General features: G+C 46.9%; 1 protein-coding gene across 1 annotated transcript in view; it reads right to left on the minus strand.

The window, feature by feature from the left end:
- The window catches only part of LOC137423110 (receptor-type tyrosine-protein phosphatase O), a 100,036-nt gene that overhangs the window by 61,655 nt on the left and 19,716 nt on the right, over positions 1–18,665 (minus strand). The window lies entirely within an intron of this gene.

The following is an 18,665-nucleotide window of genomic DNA, read 5'->3' on the forward strand; positions in this document are numbered from 1 at the left end:
AGGGGCGTGCCGTCGGCGCGATGCCCAAATAAGGAGACAAGCCCGTGGGATTACCATACAAGGTCACGAAACAGAGCACGGGGGGAGAGGGCGGTACCAAAACCGAAGAGGGCATGTCAGACCCGCGCTAACGGTATGCGAGAAGGGTGCGAAGATCGCAGATGAGCTGGAGAGAAGTGAGAGAAAGGCTGAGCTGAGCTGCGTGGAGAGACCCGCGCTGGGAGGGAAGTGAGAGGAAGAAAAATACGAGCTGAGCTGCGTGGAGAGGGACACGACAAAAGAAAGGGTCCAAGAGAAAGCCGAGGAGCTTTTACGAAACAAGCTACATGAGAGATACAACAGAGGAGTGCAGCCCCGTTTCAACCAGCCGCGTGAAGCCCTGACGGTGTGCGCTGTAAAGCGGTTTACAAGGAGCTGCCGGCTCCCCGCTTCCCGCCCGAAGTGGACCTGCTTGCTGTGCCCGGTGATCCCACCTGCTCATCCTTTCCAGCCATTCCTGCCTGCAAGTTCCCCATTTTGCCTACGTGAGTTTGTTTTGTTCGTGCTGTCCTGGGTAGTAACTAAGTCTGTATAAGCTAGTAATTTTCACTGTGTCACCTGCGTCTCATGTCCCCTGTAAATAAACGTGACTGCTCTTTTTGCTTATGTGTGTAAATAATAATAAACCCCGTTACTCTTCTGTATGTCTTCTTCTTCTTCCTCTTTGCATTCGTCGTCTTAGTCTTTTCCCGATTGAATAGCGGTGGCGCGATACGGCCAACGTCTGGGTGAATCGGGTGAGTCGGGGAACAACTGTTCGGTCGCGGAGCCTCCGCTCGGCAAATATAACATCCCTAACTGCGTACCGTAACAATTGGTGTCAGAAGTGTGGGATCGGACCCGAAGCGCGCTTAACGCGCTCAAAATTACAAGCTGCTGGAAATTTGTGTTGTTTTAAAGCAAAACCCGAATTTTGAAATCGCGCCATGGCTGGTCAAGGTGACGGAATGTCGGTGGGAGAGATAGACAGAGTAGAATCGACCCAGGACCTCGGGGAAATGTATATGGAGGATGTGGTTGAGGGGGTATCAGGCGCACAAAATGGCGTCCTCGCGCACGTGGGTGTAGCGGCACCAAATTTAGCGGCGCCCGTGACCGTAGCAGCGCCGCTGGTGGATTTGAACCTTTTTATGATATAAATGAAGGCCCTTATGGACAAGAATAGTGAGCAATTGGAAGCCAAAATGGGGAACCGGATGGATGCTCAGAGTGAGCGGATAAGGGACGAAGCAAGGGCTGATAGTGAGTGATTGGGGAGCGAAATGGGGAACCGGATGGATGCTCAGGGTGAGCAATTGGGGGTAATGAGGGACGAAGCGAGGGGTACCGGTGAGGGATTAGAAAAAATTTTTGAGGGGTTAGACAATGGGATAAAAGAGGTAAAGAATGGGTTAACGGGGGTGGAAAATAGAATGGCTGCCCAGGAGAATCAGATAGAGGGGGTGAAAAATGGGTTAATGGGGTTAGAAAATAGGATGGAAGACAAATTGCGGGAGATAGGGGAGCAATCCGCCCGAGAAATTAAACAAATGGGAGAGCAGATAGAGGAGGTGAAAATCGGGGTAGAAACCAAACTGGATGCTCAGAGGGATGAATTGGGACAGATGAGGGCGGCATCTACAAAAGAGAGGGAGGAGATGAAAGAGGAGATACGACGAGGTGTAAGTGAGGAGGTCTCGGGGGTACGCGAGGAGGTAAAGCGAGGTGAAAAGCGTATAGAGAAAGAGGTGAGGAATAATACGGCTAGGTTACAGGGGGGAATTGAGGACCTGACGGAGGAGGTGGAACAGCTGACGGAGGGACAAAAAGAGTTAGTGGAGCAGGTTCAAAGGAACACTGCGGTACTAGGAGGGTTAAAAGCGACACAAAGAGACATCAAGGACGACTTAATAGCGACACAGAGGCAATGTCAGATGGTACGTGAGGGACTGACAACGAGGTTGGACGAGGTGACAGAAGTAATGGAGACAAAGGACCGAGAGGTGAGGACGCACATAGAGACGGTCAAAATAGCCTTAGAGGACGAACTTGAGGAGACGCACCGGGAAATAAAAGAGGTGAAGCAAAAATTAGAGGAAGTGGAAGAAGAGGTGAGTGAAATTAAGAAGAGACGGACAGAAACTAAGAGAGAAATACAGGAGGAGGTGATGGAATATGTACAAGGTCGGTGCTCAACTCATAATGATGTGCTCGCTAACCAAATAAAGAGTTTGCAGGTGGCGAAGGAGGTGCGGAGACGAGGTGCCAAGGTGAGTGGTGATATACGTGGAAATGTACATGATGTGAGGGGAGCTTCAGTCGGCTTGGGGGTTGCTTTGGACCCGGGTGTTCGTGAGAGGCCATTGGTGAAGTGTGCGACAGGTACGGTGTGCGAAGGAGGAGGTGTGCGAGAATGTCCGACTCTGGGGTGTGTGAGGAAAAGGTGCGCGCCGAGGAGTGAGTGTGCTGTCGAGAATGAGTCGGTCGTAGCGCGTGTGCGAGGGAGCACATGGAAGCGCGTAGTGAGGAGTGTTACAGAGGATGTAACGAGAGAATGTACGCCGGTGGTGAGTGTTATGGAGGAAGTAATGGGAGAGTGTGCGCAAGAGAGTGCGCGAGAAAGGTGTGTAACGGACGGGTGCATGGGGAAAGAGTGCGCTGTCAAAAGTAAGGGAGAATGCACACCTGTGGTGAGTGTTACAGAGGGTGTAACGGGAGAGTGTGCGCAAGAGTGTGCGTGAGAAAGGTGTGTAACGGACAGGTGCATGAGGAAAGAGTGCGCTGTCGAGAGTAAGGGTGAGTGCGCTGTCAAGAGTGGTGGTGAAAGTAGTAAGAGTGACACGGAGCATGAGTTGGTTGTGACAGGTGAGAGAGGATGTACACCTGGAATGGAAGGATGCACACCTGGAATGGTAGAGCATGTGTGGGAATGCATACTTGAGTTGGTAGTGAGGCACGTAGTTGGGTGTGCGAGTGAGAGCACACCTGTGGTTGTCACAGAGGAGGTGACCGAGGAGGGGGCGCGAAGAGGTGTGTTGGTGAGGTGTGCGAACGACGAATGTGTGCCAAGGTGTTCGGTGGTCAGGTGTGTGACCAAGTCTGTGAGCGGAATGAGTGTACCTGGGTGTGGAAGAGAAGGTGCAATGACGAGGAGCATGGGAACAGCTGGGTGTATGAGCAAGGAACGGGCTGCGGGGTGTAAGCATGCAGGTGAGGCATCGACGGTAACCGGGTTAGCGGTTAGAACGACATTTAGCCGAATCGGGCCCTCGGTGCGCGTCGGGCAGCTTCGCGTGCCGAGAGGACCAGCGGGGATCCGAACCACGGCGGGTCCGAAAGGACCGCCGTACGTGATCCACGCTGGGCCTCGCTGGGAACGGACGCGTCCGTGCTCCACTAGGCGGAACGGGCAGCCCGATAGGAAGGGTCGTCATGGCGACCCCTTTTGGTTGAGACGTTCCGGCAGGTCGAGGTCGGGCCATGGGATGGCTCCGTGCCGAGGTGGTGCGTGGGATCTCGGCCCGGGTAAGCGTCCTTCCCTGCACCGAATGCGGGACGTATCCAGCCGCTGGCACCAAACAACCCTCATTCATTGCTCGGCTTTACGAAGCCGGGCTGTAGAAGTGAATTGGCGCACCGAGAGGCATTAGTAAGTAGACTGTAATGATGAGGATAGTGGTCTGGACCCGAAATTAGAAAAACAAAATTTGATGATTGGCAAAGGATTGGCAGAGTGATGATTGGCAGAGGATTGGTAGAGTGATTGGCAAATTTTTGATTGGTTGAAATTTGATGTGCAAAATTTATAGTAAGGGATGCCCCATGTGATGGGATGGCCAATCCACCATCCCTCACAAGGGGGGGGCAAAGGAGCACTAGTTTTATGGGGTTGATGGCAGTGAAAACTAGCCCGGGTGGGTTAGGATATATCGTGTGTAGGGATCTAGAGAGATGACATTAGGTAACGTTAAGATTAGTTAGTGACAATGACACCTGTAGTGGGGACGCAGGTAGATTAGTGTGGATGATAATGACGTGGGAGCGCAATAGTTTAAAGGGCCGACTGGGAAGTGCAAGTTTCAGAGGGGAGTAGTTAGATGAGATGATGCCGTGTGGTTGAGGATTGGAAGTGTAGGGTGAACAGGTGTGATTGAACAGGTGTGATTGCACAGGTGTGCAACTGAACAGGTGTGTGGAGCAGTGTATGAGTGAGTGAAGGTGATGGGTGTTGTGCTGACCAAATGGTCCAGGAAGGAAGGAGGGTGCAGGTGGCACCAGTTGTGAGTGCACAGGTGTGCACCAACAGGTGTGTGGAATACCTGGAATGTGGAATACATGGAGTGTGGAGTATATGGAGTATTGGAATGGATGGTCGTGGAGTGAGTATGATGGAAGCTATGGAGTGGAGTGGATGGTGCGAAGGTGTGAATGGGGGAAGGATGGACCCCCATCACGAATACCCGGGGCAGGTAGTGTAAGTGTTAGGTAGAGGGTATAGGTAAATTGTGGTTGGATATTGGCATCTGTGGTGCGGGTGAGAGAATGGCATTTGGATGGGTGCATTAGTGTTGTGGAAATGGCTGGGCGTGTAGCCTGTTAGTGTGTGTAGTTGGTTTGGGCACTCCACCACTGTAAGGATGTCGGCCAGGTGAGGCCGCAGGTGGGCTCTGGGAGCCGGTAGAGTTGTTGTGGATGGGGCCCGAGGATCCGGAGGACGGACCCGGGTAGCCCAGTGCCAGAGGGCACCAAGGGGTGACAGAGCCAGGAGGGGCCTTCCCCAGTTAGTTAGGTTAGGGTGAGGAGCTAGGTAAGCTCGGGTGGCAACTGCAGTGGTGGAGGTGTGCAGGTGGGTAGACCTGCTGGGAGAGCTACACGTCACAGCCCAGACATTGTGCAAGGGCACCGGGAGATGAATCGGGGGAGTGAGACCCCAAATTGAGAAGCACCACAGTTTGGTCAATGGGAATTGGTTTTTAGAACCCATAGAGTAAGTGGCCAATGGATTGGCAGGGAAAGACCCCGGGTAGAGTAAAGTGTGTTAAAGTCATTTAGAGGATAGTTAGGATTAGGAAGTCTCCTCGCACCATCTGCATCCACTCACCTGAGATGACGTACCTCCACACCATGCCAGGTTGTTTAATTATTTTTGATGCAAGTGTTTGGATGGTGAGACGCATCATGACGTGGGCGTGACATTGTGCTTGATGTTCCATCTCTTCCTCCTTATGAGGATTGATGATGAATTTGGGTGATGGCAAATTTTGAAATAGAGGGATTGTGGAGACGAATTTGGTATAAGGGAAATATGGGAAGACGTGACAATAGCGACGAATTTGTAAATGTGTAGATGTTGTACATATGGGGTAAGGGCAAGGGTAGAGTAGGTGACAGGGGGGGTGACGTACGGTAGGGACGAGCTTCCTCACTTCGCTCTCCGTACGCATTTCGCCTTGCATTGCCTTGTTTGATGTGTACCCTTGTGACCTTACCCCTCGCTCATTTGTCTTCCCCCTTTTGTCTCCCACATAACCTGTGCGCCATTGGGCGCCGAGGGGAGCGTAGGCGTGAGTCCGCCATTGTGCGCCCGGAACTCCCAGAACCAGCTGTCTGCATCGATGCACCACATTATGGACCACATGTCTGTGGCCGAACACCACTTATGGACCCCATGGGTTGGGGCATGGCCCCTCTGCTGGAACCGGCCATGAGGGCCCGAAATCTTGCTGGCGGACCTTGGCCACAGGGCACCGATGCCCCACAGGTGAACCACACTAGTCGGCCCTGTGGGCCATAAATAAAATAAATAAAATGGACACGTTTGGGCAAGTTTTATTACAAATAGGCCGCCAGCAAAGGAAAAGACAACATCTGGAAGAACAAATAATAATAGCCAGCAGAGGGAGCCGAAGAGCAAGAGACCACCTGCAGGGTTAGGGGTTGTTGGTTTATTTTGATTATTCATGAACACTGATGAACTGTGGTGACTGCCCCAATTGGTGCTTGAGGGTGTTTTGGTGCGTTTTTGGGTGCTTTCATGGTGCATTGATGCAGAGCAGACTGTCTCCCCCCCCCCCAGAAAGAACAATCACAGGTCCTGGGTTAGTTTTGTAAATAAAAGTAGTGTCAATTGTAAATAATGCTCCCCACTGTCAGTGTGTAGTTTGAAGACCATTCCGCAATTCGGTTAACTGTGGGCGTGAGTCTGTTAGGCAGGGTGCAATGGAGCAGCGGGACACATTTATTTATGTTTTAAAACTGTCGCACTCAGGGTCAGCTTAAAAGTAGAGGGAACTACACCTACGTGTCACACTAAATAAAAGTTGTAGGCCCGGGACGTGCCTAAGAGGAGGAGGGTGCAGTGTTGCGGATATGAGGACTGTATTTTTTTTATTGTGTGCTTTATTATTATTATTGTTTATTCTGCGCCTCCTGCCTCCAGTGTTGTGTAAAAGTTAAAAGGGCGTCCCGGTAGATATTCCATGAAACACCACATTGCAGGACCCGATAAAGCCCTTGTTCAGTAGCTTATATCTTATTATGTGTTTTAGAGTAAGGCCTTGTCTTCCATTAAAATAATACTCCATTGCACCGAATCCATAGAGAATAGCTCCCCTTCAATAATTCCATTTCCCAGCCAAACTCTCCATCTGTGGGTAAAGCAGTTCACAAGCATGGGGTGCACGCCCTCTCAATTCGCTGCTATAGTGAATATGTGCTCCGTGCTCTGTTTGAACAGGAGGGGCGGGGTCGCCAGGGAGAGGCAAGCCTAGGGCGCGCCACGAAGGGCGGGGCTGTGCAGCCCCATGCCCAAATAAGGAAACAAGCCCGTGGCTCGCCACGAGGGGCGTGCCGTCGGCGCGATGCCCAAATAAGGAGACAAGCCCGTGGGATTACCATACAAGGTCACGAAACAGAGCACGGGGGGAGAGGGCGGTACCAAAACCGAAGAGGGCGTGTCAGACCCGCGCTAACGGTATGCGAGAAGGGTGCGAAGATCGCAGATGAGCTGGAGAGAAGTGAGAGAAAGGCTGAGCTGAGCTGCGTGGAGAGACGCGCGCTGGGAGGGAAGTGAGAGGAAGAAAAATACGAGCTGAGCTGCGTGGAGAGGGACACGACAAAAGAAAGGGTCCAAGAGAAAGCCGAGGAGCTTCTACGAAACAAGCTACATGAGAGATACAACAGAGGAGTGCAGCCCCATTTCAACCAGCTGCGTGAAGCCCTGACGGTGTGCGCTGTAAAGCGGTTTACAAGGAGCTGCCGGCTCCCCGCTTCCCGCCCGGAGTGGACCTGCTTGCTGTACCCGGTGATCCCACCTGCTCATCCTTTCCAGCCATTCCTGCCTGCAAGTTCCCCATTTTGCCTACGTGAGTTTGTTTTGTTCGTGCTGTCCTGGGTAGTAACTAAGTCTGTATAAGCTAGTAATTTTCACTGTGTCACCTGCGTCTCATGTCCCCTGTAAATAAACGTGACTGCTCTTTTTGCTTATGTGTGTAAATAATAATAAACCCCGTTACTCTTCTGTACATCTTCTTCTTCTTCTTCCTCTTTGCATTCGTCGTCTTAGTCTTTTCCCGATTGAATAGCGGTGGCGCGATACGGCCAACGTCTGGGTGAATCGGGTGAGTCGGGGAACAACTGTTCGGTCGCGGAGCCTCCGCTCGGCAAATATAACATCCCTAACCGCGTACCGTAACAATATATATATATATATATATATATATATATATATATATATATATATATATATATATATATATACATATATATATAGATATATATATATATATAGATATATATATATATATATATAATATATATATATATATATATATATATATATATATATATATATATATATATATATATATATATATATATATATATATATATACATAGACATACACGTTGAACCCCATAACTTGACTGGGAAGCAAGGCACAGATTGAGTCCCACCCCAGCAATTGCTGCACAACCTGTTAGCAACAAGTGTCGCCTGCCACAAAACACATTGTCTCTGCCCTGCTCATCAACAATTAGGAGGTTTGCAGTCAGGAACATTAAATTTAACTAAAGAAGCACACTGACCCTATGACATGACGCTGACATCATGTGCATAAAGCTTCTTTCGTTCAATTTATGCACATGATGTCAGCGTCATGTCATAGGGCTAGTGTGCTTCTTTAGTTAAATATATCTTCTTCTATATATATAAAAGAAAGTTTTTGTTTGTTTGTTTGTTTGTTTGTTTGTCTGCGAAAGCTAATCTCCTGAACGGTGAAAGATAGGAGGAAACCTCGAATACAAAAAATGTTGGGACGGGCCCCGGGAAGGTTATAAGCTAGGTGGCGAGGCCGGTCGAGGTCCACCTCGGCTGGGCTGGGCCCATTTCGCAATTAAAAGCTGAGCTTAATTATAGTAGTCAATCGTCTACGGCCACGAGTTAAAGCTGAATTATTGTAGTAAATTCATTCAAAAAGAACTAAAAATGTTGGGACGGGCCCCAGGAAGGTTATAGGCTAGGTGGCGAGGCCGGTCGAGGTCCACCTCGGCTGGGCTGAGCCCATTTCGCAATTAAAAGCTGAGCTGAATTATAGTAGTCAATCTTCTACGGCCGCGAGTAAATGCTGAATTATAGTAGTAAATTCATTCAAAAAGAACCCGGGCAACGCCGGGTGCTTTCGGCTAGTATATATATATATACACACAGTAAATATATATAAACATATAAATATAATGGGTGTTATTACCAACTTGTGGTCATTTGTCAGTGTTCTATTCCATTAAATGCTGAGAAGCAAACAAGAAAGCAGCAATTACCATTTTAAAGTGTTTGATGTGACTTGGCCGGGGTTTGAGCCGCCAACCTCCCAGAATCAGAGCTGATGCACTAATCATTACGCCGCCGCGTCTACTAAGCTAAGAAAGCAAAAACATCCCATTGTGGCCTCATGTACCTGAGTTAAATGAATATATTTGCACATCCTTTTTGAGTCATATCGTTGCTCCGAGAGTGGCATCCAGAGATTTTCTCCGAGCTGTATCGAGTCACATAATAAGAAAAATATTTCATAATCCAATTGTGGGCTTTCATTTACTCCAGTCTGCTTTATTTTCTCCATTTAATAGTAGGATTGCTGCCAGAAACTTTTATGTCATATCTAATCCATGAATGAAGAACAACTTTACTATAATATTGTTGTGAGAATGGAAAAGAATGCTAATTCCAGTAAAAAATGTCAAGCTACATTGGCAGAACAGAATGGTCAATGAACAGTGAAAAAGCGGTCATTCTTCCATCAGAAAAGAATGCACAAAGGTGCTGACATGTAAATAGATAAAATAAAATAAATCCTAGGAAGGGTAGATACTCGAAATGTCAGCACTTTTGTGCATTTTTTTTCAGGTAGAAAAGTTAATCCTTTTTTTTAGACTGAAGTGAAGCAGAAAACATACCTGCTCAAAGTGTACATCCCCACTCACCGTACACTGAAAGTTAACCCTTTTCTACTGTTCATCTGGTTAATAGGTTTATAATGTTAACGTTGATAGATCAAAAAATCATTATAATGGATTCCACAAGGTAAGCCACCCAGGGGCACTACTTTCAAGTGGATCTGTATGTACATACGTACGTACACACACACACACACACACACACACACACACACACACACACACACACACACACACACACACACACACACACAATGGCCTTATCGCCCATCCATACAGGAACTTGTGAGGCTAAAAGTGGTGACCCTGCCCCTAGCATAAAGTGCATAGAAGCGTGATGTTCCACTATGGCATTTCTCCCGCTTCCCTCCTCCGTAAAATAAATTAATAAAATTACTCCACATTTAATGGGCTCCACATGCTGGCCCGTGGACTCAGCTCGGACCGTGGAACAATGGAGTGAATCTGCAATTCGAGGTGCGTTTGGTGCTTGTGCCTGTAGATTTAGCTCAAGTTTCCTTTGTCTGTCGGCCGCGCATGGCAATTAAGGAACTAGTGGACTGAGAGTGTGAGGCTTGGCAGTTTTCAACAACGTGGATCTAGAGTGTGGGAGTTGAGGACGTCAGCGCGTGGGAGTCAAGAAGAGTATTTGCACGAGCTTAATTGATGAGAGTCGAATGAGTGGCTTTTGAACTGTGATTTTTGTGAAATAATTGAGTGGTTTTTGTGAAAAGCATTTACCTATTGTAAGCTGAATAAGTACGAATTTAATGTATTAAGGGGAACGGATAGAGCGGAATATAAGGAAGGGGAAGGGGAGGAAGGAGAAGGGGAGGAGTGGGGGAGGAAGAGAAGAAGGAGGTGGGGCGAGGAAGAGAAAAGGGTGTGAGTGGGGTGGGGATCGGGATGAGTTCCTCAACATTGTCCTGAGAGAGACGGTGATGGCGACACTCAGATGTATGGAGTGGCAGAAGTAGAAGTTAGGTTGGTGGAAGAGTTACACAAGGGAACAAAAGGAAGAGTTTTGGTTGGTCATGGAATGTCTGTGGAATTCTGTGTGAACATCGGTTTGAGGTAGGCAAGCACGCTCAGCCCACTCGTGTGTATCATGGTGATGGAGTTAATAAGCAGGAAGGTGAACACGAAGATTAGTATGGGGAGGATATTGTACACGGACGATATGGCTGTTGAGGTGGAAAGTAAGTGGGAGATGCAGGAAGGACTGGGGGAGTAAGAAGGAGGCATTTGAGAAGCATGGAGAAGACTGAGGTGATGTGGATCAGGCAGCAGAGAAAACAAGCATTCTGAGTATTGCGCTGCAATACATGTCCCCTACCAAAGTTCAAAGTGCCATAACTTTGTCAAAAATGATCGAATATGCAAATTTATGCACGGTTGATGCTGGTTTTCAAACTTGATCTGAGGTATGCTGAGACAGATGTGTGTCACGCCTCGCCTTGTTGATAGGCCCCCAAGGTCGCTCCGTGGAGTGGCCTGCACGTATTGCACTGTGTGAATTATATAATTACCAACTCACGGTCTGAGGTACTGGCGATTCAAGAGATATCCTTAAAAAAAAAAAAAATTCATTTAATTAACGATATCTGCCAAACCACGTGCCCTATCGCAAATTCCAAAAGGATATTTTAGTAGACTGACATGCTGAACAGATTTGTGAAGTTTCCCCTCGATTGGATAAAAAATGAGGGAGGGGCTCGGTTTTAAAGGTTCATGCTTAAAAACGTCATAACTCTGAAAGCATCAGTAATTTATTTTATTTTTCGGTTCACGATCAATGATCGATGTGTATATATATGTTGCTCGGCTTGGCTACGCCCCTCCAGAAAGCGCGCGCTGTGTTGCGCTGTTGACGTTCGCGAGACGAGGCTGAGGATACGCAGTGCGGCTTGAGGAGAACTCGAGAATAAACAAGAGATATCCATTTTTAAAAAATATTTTCGTTTAATTAACGATATTTGCCAAACCACGTGCCTTATCGCAAATTCCAAAAGGACATTTTAGTGCTGAACAGATCTGTGAAGTTTCCCCTCGATTGGATCAAAAATGAGGGAGGAGCTCGGTTTTAAAGGTTCATGCTTAAAAACGTCATAACTCTGAAACCATGCGACGTCATGCTCGCTGATTTTTTTGTTCGTCATGGGTATGCGATTCTGCCTGCAAAGTTTGGCCTCGATCTGTTCAGCCGTTGCATAGAAAAAGGGGTTTTCGTGTTTTCACGAAAAACAATATGGCGACCGAACCACGTGACCTGTGACGTCATAATTACCATTAAAATATTATACAGACCGAGTCCATCATATGGTGAAAATTTTATCTCAATCGGTCCTATTATTGCAGAGAAATTGTTTTTTAAAGGAAATTAAAACTTAAAATGGCACTGAGTTAAGGATCATCAGAATTATCAGAATTCCCAAAGTTCAAAGTGCCATAACTTTGTCAAAAATGATCGAAACGTCGTGAAGTTCGAACTTGACCTGTAACTTATCATGAGGAAACCATGTGCCTAGTTTGAAATCATTAGCGTTAAGAGTTTAGAAAAGAAGTCCGGAAAACTGTTCTTTGCGTGACGGACTGACGGACTGACAGACGGAGGGACGGCGTGCAAACCTATCGTCCCCTCCGGTGCACACCGGTAGGGGACTAATAAATGAATATTAGAGGGGAAGGAGATCAGACAGAGAAATAGGTTTGAGTACCTGGGGGGAACAGCACTGACAGAGAGTCTAAAACAGAGGTTGCAGGTTTGCGAGAACCACTGGGTCAGGAGGATTGTGGGAGCGAAGAGGGTGGATGGGAGAATGGATAAACTGAGGGAGGAGATTGGTGTGCAGATGAGCTTGACGGGGAGTTTGGTGAAAGGCCGGCTGAGATGGGCTGGACATGTGGTGCAGATGGGGGAAGAAAGAATAGCAAAAAAACCGCATATGTTGAGGGAGCAAGGTAGGAGTAAAAGAGGTAGACCGCGGTTGAGATGGGAGGATTGTGTGAGGAGGGTGTCATTATATGTTCACACAGAATTCCACAGACATTATATCACTATATCAGTAAGGTGGTGGTGGTTGGAGAGGGGAGAGAGTTGGCTGAGGACAGTGGGAAGTGGAGGAGTGTTGTGGTCAAGACAGGGCAGAAGCTTGGTTGCATCGGACCTCATCCCTTACTGTATAAAGGGAAGGGGAGGAGAATAAATAACCTTACACGGATTGATCTACAATCCACATTTAATCCACAGAGTAGCACTTAATGACATTGCCATATTAAAAAGTCTTTCTGCAATTGCTCAAATTATTTTGAGAACTTTTAAATTTTATTATTGTATTTGCATTTTATTATTTGTTATTTTGAGGTGGAATTAGTTGGGTTTTTAAAGTGGGATCATGCACCATAAATACTGAAAAGGTGTTTCTTGTACTGGTAGGAATAATTGAATGCCATTCATTTGTCATCCGGTACAAGAAATAATTTTTATCGAACATCAGATTCATTTTCAGGGCATTTATTAGTCCCCTACCGGTGTCCACCGGAGGGGACTATAGGTTTGCACGCCGTCCCTCTGTCCGTCAGTCCGTCAGTCTGTCAGTCCGTCAGTCCGTCACGCAAAGAACAGTTTTCCAGACTTTTTTTCTAAATGCTAAATGCTAATGATTTCAAACTTGGTACATGGTTTCCTCATGATAAGTTACAGGTCAAGTTCGAACTTCACGACGTTTCGATCATTTTTAACAAAGTTATGGCACTTTGAACTTTGGTAATTTCCCCAACAGTTTTCCCGACTATAATTTGGAGTGCAGTAAGTCAAAGCTGTTAATATTCCTTGTGTACATTATGCTGTAATCGTGGAATGTTCTTTAAAATGCTTTCCTAGAATAAGCATCAAGTCAAAAAGGTTTTCACTGAATTTTGTTTCCATTGACACAATTCTTCATATCGGGCAAGAATACATGGAATTCACATAGTTTACCAATAAATCAAGAATACATCTAGGGAGGTTGGAGTGTCACTTTACCATATGCTTCTGTGCGTATAATCTGCATGAATACTTCTTTAAATATGTATCTGATACTCTGCCCCCTTAGCAGTATACACAGTACGCATCAAGAGACAAAGCACGAAATGAGCAGAGGGTGCAAGACCAAAAAGGAGGCGGTGGAAGACAGTGATACCACCGACCTGTCTGTGATGGGGAAGTGAGAGGCCCATATGTTCATCTTCATCACAGGATATTTAAATAATCTTAAAGGCCTTTGTTTCCACGGGCATGTTTTTTGTACGATGGAGGATGTCCAGTTGGCGGCTCTGCTTTGGAGGCCAACGTTGAAATGTGGTTTGCCCAAGAAAGATCATGGCTGATAATGACACCCACAAGTTTGAATTACTGACCTTCCTCAAGAGAATTGCTAAGGAAGTAAATGGGGCAGTGGGGTGGGAGGGGGGGGGGGAGGGAGGGAGTGGGGTGGTTAAGATGGGATTGACAGACAGTCCTTTTGGAGAGAGATAGTGAGAGTGAGATTTGTCAAGATTGAAAGACATATTCAAAGTGCTTGACCAGCTTGTGATTTTGTCAACATCTGAAGCGAGGAAAGCGGCTGCAGCCTGCCTATCTTAAGAATGAGGAATGTCACAGCAGAGGGTGGAGTCATCAGCAAATGGTTAAAGGAGATTTTCCAGAGTCAATGAAATTATTGATGAAGATCAGGAATAAGACTGAGCCCAGAATACTGCCTTGGAGCACTCCAGACTTGATAGGGAGAGTAGACGAAAGGATTCCGTTGAGTGCTACACATTAGCCACGAGAGTAGAGGAAGTCAATAATCCTTGAGTGGAGTTGGCCTTGGATGCCATAGGCAGAGTGTTTGGAGAGTAAAGGAGGATGCCAGACTGATTCAACAGAGACGGACTTGATCTAATGTCTGATATTGAGGGTCTCCATCCGTTGTTGGGTAAGCATGTCCAAGGTGGATTGACCTGGTCTGAAACCAAATTGGTCATCTCAAATGAGGGTGTAGGAGAAAAGGAAGGATTTCATATAAACTGGATATGAAAGAGGAGCCCTCTCCCTCTCACAGATCTCCCGATGTCCCTGTTCTCAAATGTTGTGTTTGTGCTTCCCCTTCTCTCCCCATCTTGTCTACCGCTACCCTTTTATATGTTTTGTGTGTCTGTTTGATTTTTTTGTGTGATAAATGTTTGCTCTTTCACGAGCCTCGATCCTGTATGCAAAAAACAAACAAAAAAAACTGATGGATTTCATGACCTTGCTGATGATTGGATGTAAGCTGATAGGTTTGTAGTTAAATAGATCCATTTTTGCATTTTCTATGTCATGCAGTGATGTTGCCGAATTTCCAAGCAGATGGAAGATGACCGAGGGTGAGAGAGAGAGAGAGAGAGAGAGAGAGAGAGAGAGAGAGAGAGAGAGAGAGAGAGAGAGAGAGAGAGAGAGAGAGAGAGAGAGAGAGTGAGTGAGTGAGTGAGTGAGTGAGTGAGTGAGTGAGTGAGTGAGAAAGAAAGAAAGAAAGAAAGAAAGAGAAAGAAAGAAAGAAAATGAGAATGTGAATGTGAATGTGGAAAAGCAGCAGAGCAGGTTTTTAGGACATGTGAGCTGACACTGCCTGGTCCAGTTGCAGAGTCAGAGTCGAGGGTTACAATAACCTTCTCCACCTTCTCAGGTGCAAAAGATACAGAGTCCAGAAGCAGTTGGGTATGATAGGAAAGGATGGGTACTGAGAGTGGGGTGTTGGGGACACAAAATTTGAAAGCAAACACAGAATTGAGGCATTCAGCCTTCTCACGAGTGGAGCACCTGTCTCACCACAGGATTCAGTGTACCATGGGTGAGAAGACGGGTACTATAATTATTGAAGAGGAGATGGGATAAATTTGTGTATGACAGAGAGCAGATTTATGTGGAAGAATTCCCAAGTTGAGGTAACATCAGGGACAGTAGATATGGGACACCAGTCCTAAAGAGAGATGTTTGCAATCCTAGCGACTCTGACTGGATGAAGTGCCAGACTTGACAGCGTTGAGACAACACTCTGCGAATAGCCAGAGATGTTGACTTTCACAAGGATATTATCAGATGAGCCAATTGGAGCAGAGGAAGAGGAGGAGACATTTGCAGGAAAGTTCGTCATCACCCAGCCCAGAAGGGAGGATTTGCCATTGGGAGAAATCTGTATTGGAAAGTTCACAGGTTGATTCAATTCCATGGAATCACAGAACCAAATAATCACAGCAAGTCATTTGCTGAAGTGCCATGGCTGCTGAGAGAGGTACCTACACCCAGTTAAGTTGCAGGGTGACAATTGAAATTGCCACAGATGAGGAAGAGAGAGTTGGGATGAGTGGTTAAAAAGTTTGTCCATGTTGTCTGAGAGAACGATGTAGATGGAATCATCACTGTTAAGAGGACGGAACAGCACACAGATCAACAAGAGGTGGGAGTGGAGGGGAAGTCACAACCAGAGGAACTCCTGGGCGTTGGAAGGTGTAAGATCAGTACGAAGCAGTGAGAAATTTAATTATCAATGTAAAGTGCAATTCCACTGCCATGGTATGGTTCAGGCCTATCAAAACGAAGGAGAAATATCTGGGAAGAGACATAAATCATAAATTGGAACATAAATCTTGGGGTCATTGTCCTATTGGAACAGGGTGTAAGGTCTTTTTCACACTGAAGTAGGTTGTCCTCAAGGATTTTCCTGTATTTTCTTTCAGCTCCATTTATTGTTCCCTCCATCCCTACAAAACTCCCAGTCCCTGCCTGTAGGAATGGGACGGTGTTAGATGGGTTATGAGCTGTGCATTCCGCCAGAGATAGCGCTTTGCATTCAGGCCAAAGAGTTAAATTTCCTTCTCTTCCGACCGCAGAATAATTTGCCTCATGCCATCAGAATCATCCAAGTGCCTTTTTACAAACTCCAGGTATACTGTCATGTGCCTTTTTCTCAGGAGTGGCTTCCGTCTGACTACTCTCCCATCAAGCCTAGATTTGTGAAGTGTTGCAGAGACCGTTGTACTTCCGGCAATTCTCCCATCTCGGTCAAAGAACTCTGTAGTTCTGTCAGTGGTCATTGGCTTCTTGGTCACCTCCTTGACAAAGGTCCTTCTTAACTGGTTGATCGGTTTGGTCAGACAGCCAGCTCTAGGAAGAGTCTGGGTAGATCCATATGCTTTCCATTTTCTAATGATGGAGCTCACTGTGCTCTTGGGAACTTTCAACACTCTATAAATTGTTTTATACCCTTCCCCAGATTTGTGCCTCCTCACAATTCTATCTCGGAGTTATATGGACAGTTCCTTGGACTTCATGGTAGAGTTTCTGCACTGACATGCACAGTCAACTGTGGGACCTCATATAGAAAGATGTGTTTCTTTATAAATCATGTCCAATCAATGAAATTGGCCACAGGTGCGCTCCAATCAAGTTGTAGAGAAATCTCAAGGATAATAAACGGACATTGGATGCACCTGAGCTAAATTTGAAGTGTCATAGCAAAGGGGTTGAATACTTATTGACTCAAGACATTTAAACGTTTCATTTTTAATTATTTTGTAAGAATTTCTCAAAAAAAATTAAAAATTCCACTTTAACGTTGTGGTGTATTGCCTTCTTTCCTCAATTAACTGCCTTGCGCCAGGTGATAGCCATAATTTTTTTTTTAATTATGTAGCCTCAAACTTTCTTTGCTACTTCACAATAGGTGTTCTTAATGTTCTTCCATTTCTCATTGATATAATGATCGTCTCTTCAGTGGTATCAGACAATGCACTAAAACGATTTCTTAATTCCAAGACAAACTCATGGTTGATGATGGCATGTTTAAGTTTGGAAATATAAAGTTGTATATTGGGTTAATTTTGTGGCATTGGTCTTCGAAGCTTCAGCTTGAGGTTTGCTGTCGCTAAGTAATGGTCACTGCTCACATCAGCACCATGGTGCGCTCGAACAACTAACAGGTATCTGCACCATTTGCTGTTAATAACGTGATAAATCTGGTTAACTGTTGTACCATCAGGTGATCTCCAGGTGAGCTTTTGAATGTTCTTGTGTCGGAAAATTCTACCTTAAGTGACCCAGATATTGCTCATACAAAAATCAGTAAAGTGCTCACCATTGTTAATGACGCCACAGCCATGTTTCCCCATAGCTTTCTCTTGGTTGGTATTGTCAGTCTCAATTTTCGCATTCATGTCTCTGATTATCAGGAGCGTGTCTTGTTGAGGAACCTTGGAAACAGCAAGTTGTAACTGGTCATACCAGTCATCCTTGCCCTCATCTTCAGCATAATTTGTTGGTGAACAGCATTGTATAATGGTTACCTTGCAGTGCTTTGTATCGAAGCGAGCCCTGATCAGCCTCTCACTTATTGTCTCCAACTCTAGCAAAGTGTTGGATTTTTCTTTGGAAATGTTTATGGGTACACTGTAGCGGCTGCCGCTGGGTTTTCACAATCGCCTTGCACCTATCAAGGACGCGGAGCGATCACTATGCCGGGCTCGTCCAGGACGCCCGGGCAGGCCCGCGCTCAACTTGCCAGGCCTCGGTCGGGACGCCCGGGCATGCCCGGGCATGCCCGGGCAGGCTCGCCCTCAACTTGCCAGGCCGCAGCCAGGACGCTGGGCCACGCCCCCTGGCGCCGGGCCTGGGCAAACCCCCTGGGTTAATCGATATATATTGCTGCCCGATAAACGGGTTTTCAGAGTGCCTGAGTGTTTGATTTCATTAAAGCAACTCGGATGAATTCTAGCTTTTTGTCGCGTCCATTCTTCCGATCGACGTGGGAGCCCCAGCTCCTTCATTGGTGACCTATCGACATGGACACGGCAGTCGCCCTTAAACTGCCTACCTTCTGGGAGGCTCACGCGGCGGTTTGGTTCGCGCAGGCGGAGTCCCTGTTCGCCCTGCGAGGCGTCACGGCCGACGACACCCGCTTCCACCATGTGGTAGCTGCGCTCGGGTCGGCTACCGCGGCCCGCGCCCTGAGCCTCCTCGAAAGCCCGCCAGCCGCTGACAAATACGGCGCGATTAAGAAGCTGCTCCTCGATGCTTTCGCCCTCCCATCGGCGGAACGCGCACGGCGCCTGCTCGAACTGCCTGAGCTCGGCGACACGCGCCCTTCCGAGCGAATGGATTACATGCTTTCACTGCTCGGCGAGCACTCTCCGGCATT

This window comes from Myxine glutinosa, chromosome 3 (assembly GCF_964187855.1).
Source record: "Myxine glutinosa chromosome 3, kmMyxGlut1.1, whole genome shotgun sequence".
Taxonomy (NCBI): Eukaryota; Metazoa; Chordata; class Myxini; order Myxiniformes; family Myxinidae; genus Myxine; species Myxine glutinosa.